Raw genomic sequence first — 3621 nt, 5'->3', positions numbered from 1 at the left:
TAAATTTATGGGCATTAGCTTTGTTCCCATAAAACTTTATTTACAAAAACAGCCAGCTGATAAGCTATAGTTTGCTGACTTCTGATATAGATGAACCAACCAACCAAAGCAATTGTGATCACCACCACCAACCGCATTTAAAATATATACTAACAAAAGCACCACAGCCCAGAATTTAAGACCAACTGAGATATAAAGTGGTATTTGTGACCCCAGTAGAGAAAGCTGCTCAGGACATACTCTTCAGATATGGCCAAGGTTATTAATGGAACAAGGGAACTTAATCACAGAAGAACCTCTTCCAGTGAGCAGCACAAGAACATAAGCAAAAGGTGTTCCCTCTCCCTTGGAAGGGGGGCACCTCCTATCATTTGCCAAGCAGTATTTCACAATTGCTGACCTTGTCCACTATTGAATGCTGGCTATGTGAAGCAACAGAATTTTGTCTTCTCAGCTTATTAAGCTCCCGATCATGAAGAGCCACATCTGGACCTGATGTGAAAGACTACCATGAGATCCTGAACTTTGGAACTGTTATGATTAGATGACACTGTTAACTTACTTTCCTTGGGGAAGGGTGTATATTTTATGTGTAAAAGGGAAGTTAATATTTAAGACCAACACTGCATACTGTAGGGGATATTCGAATCAGTAGATACCCATTTTCTTTCCCCCATTCTGAGACCTAGTACTCCCGTACCGTGGGAGAAGTATACTTTCCTGTCCCAGTGATGTTTGGCTTGGTGAATGGAGCCTTGGTGGAAATAATGTATACCTTTTCCAAGAAGAAACTTTAAATGTGCTTGTGTAATTTGACTTCACCACATAAACCATGAGAATGTTTCAGACAGTGAATGCTCCTCAGGTCCTCCAATGATCAGCCAAACTATGGATTCAAGAGAGATATAAATGTTATAAGCCAGGGAGTTGTTATTCAGGAGGAAAAACTAACTAATGAAATTTCTGTCTCAGATTTGGGCTTTAGAAGGAAATAGAAAGGATAAGAAAATCCCAGGAAAATGCAAAAAGATTTTTAGATGATGCTGAATCTTTACATCAGCAAGGTATTTTCTAGAATAATGCTTTTCTATAAGAAAAATATAACTTGTTGTGGTGCCTGGGTGGCTCAGCTGGTTGAACTTCCAGCTCGGTTTCGGCTCTGGTCATGATCCCATGGGTGCGGGGGGCATAAAGCCTTGTTTTGGGCTCCGTACCCAGCAGGAAGTCTGCTTGAGGGATTCTCTCCCTCTGCCCCACCCCCTGCTTGCACGCACACTCTCTCTCTAGAACAAATATAAATATATATATATATATATATATATAACTTGTTTTACAATAATTTATATAGACAATTTCTAAGAATACACTATGGCAAAGAATAAAACTACACATAAAGAATTTATCAAAGCTAATGAAGACTACAAATATTTCGAAGAAAAGTATTTAGAATTCAAATTTAGACTAATCTCTGTATTTCTGTTATTGATCTAAAGAACAGATTTCAGGAGCGCCTGGGTGGCTCAGTCATTAACCGTCTGCCTTCGGCTCAGGGTGTGATCCCAGGGTCCTGGGATCGAGCCCCGCACTGCACTCCATGCTCTGCTGGGAGCCTGCTCTTCCTTTCTCACTCCCCCTGCTTGTGTTCCCTCTCTCGCTGGCTGTCTCTCTGTCAAATAAATAAATAAAATCCTTAAAAAATAAATAAATAAAATAAAGAACAGATTTCAAATGCTATTATCCACAGCAGTGCATCTTTTCAAGTTTAAAGTCCTTCTTAAAAAAATGTTGAGGGACACCTGGTGGCTCAGTCAATTAAGGTTGGGTTATGATCTCAGGGTCCTGAGATCAAGCCCCTGTCAGGCTCCTGCTGAGTCTGCTTGTCCCATTGCCCCTCCCCCCACTCATTCTCTCTCAAATAAATCAATAAAATCTTTAGAAAAAGAATGTTGAAAACACATCGTCTATAAAAATGATCAATAGCTCCAAACTAATAACTCAAATTAGAGCTTTCTCTAAAAGGGGATGGGACACTATAAAAGATAGTTCTGGTTTTTTTTTTTAAGTTTATATATTTTTAGTAATCTGTGTAGCCAACATGGGGCTTGAACTCACAATCCTGAGATCAAGAGTCCTATGCTCTACCAACTGAGCCAGCCAGGCGCCCCAGCAAGTTCTATTTTTTAATAAGACAATAACATTTACTCTTTTTATGTTTTAACTTATAAAAGTAATATGTGATATAGAAATACAAAATTAAAAAAGTCACAATTACTCTACAATAACCACGAGCATTAACATTTCGGATATGCTTTCTCTTTTTTGGTTTTCAAGGTTGAGGTGTGTTATTTGGGTTTCTGTTTAAAGATGTGGATGGGGGATGCTTGGGTAGCTCAGTCGGTTAAGCTTCTGCTTTTGGCTCAGGTCATGATCCTGGGGTCCTGGGATACAGTCCCACATCGGGGTCCTTGCTCGACAGGAAGCCTGCCTCTCCCTCTGCCTGCCACTCCCCCTCCTTGTGCTCTGTCAAATAAATAAATAAAATGTTTTAGAAAAAATAAAGATGTGGATGGGAAAATAAATAAATAAAGATGTGGATGGGGTGTGGGGGACTTGGGGAGATGTTGGTCACAGAGTACAAAAATGCAGTTAGAAGAGTAAGTTTTTGGAGATCGAATGCATAGCATTGCGATTATAGTTAACAATACTCTATTATAGGGGTGCCTGGGTGGCTCAGTTGGTTAATCGACTGCCTTCAACCCAGGTCATGATCCCAGAGTCCTGGGATCAAGCCCCAAATTGGGCTGCTTGCTCTGCAGGGAGCCTGCTTCTCCTTCTCCCTCTGTTTGCCATTCCCTCTGCTTGTTCTCTCTCTCTCTCTGTCAAATAAATAAATAAAATCTTTAAAACAAAAAATTTAAAAAAACCCAATACTCTTTTATATACTTCAAAGTTGCTAAGATCTTAAAGGTTCTCACCACAAAAAAGAAATAATTATGTGACATGATGGAGATGTGAGCTAATGCCATGGTGGTCAAATCAACCCATTGTACACCTTCAACTTATACCATACTATGTCAATTATATCTCTGTATTATAAAAAAAAAAAGGCAAAAAAAAAGAATCTGTGGTGAGATAAAACTAAAATGAGATTTATTTCAATAAAATACAACTGCTGGTTGAAAAAACATCAATATGTGGATACCCTTTTCTATTTTTCTAACATTTTAGTTGACTGACAAATGCACAAAATTATTCCAAATAATGGGGCGTGGAGGGATGGGTTAAATGGTTGACGGTTATTAAGGAAGACACTTGTTGTGATTAGCACTGGGGTGTCAAATGTAAGTAATGAATCACTAAATTCTACTCCTGAAATTAATACTACACTGTATGTTAACTAGTTGGAATTTAAACAAAAAACTTAAAACTACCAAAAAAAAAAAAAAAAGACGATGAAAAAAAGAAAAGAAAAAAAAAAGAAAAGAGAAAAAGAAAAAGAAAAAAAGAAGTATTCCAAATGATAGTTGGGACTGCCAGGAATGTTGTAGAAGAAATGTCCACATTCAGTGGAAATCGAGATTAGATGTCTTTTGGGACACTTGCAAGGTTAAGACTTTCAGA

This window comes from Ailuropoda melanoleuca, chromosome 3, assembly GCF_002007445.2.
Source record: "Ailuropoda melanoleuca isolate Jingjing chromosome 3, ASM200744v2, whole genome shotgun sequence".
Lineage (NCBI taxonomy): Eukaryota > Metazoa > Chordata > Mammalia > Carnivora > Ursidae > Ailuropoda > Ailuropoda melanoleuca.
The sequence above is the reverse complement of the archived record's forward strand: the minus strand, read 5'-3'. Positions refer to the sequence as shown.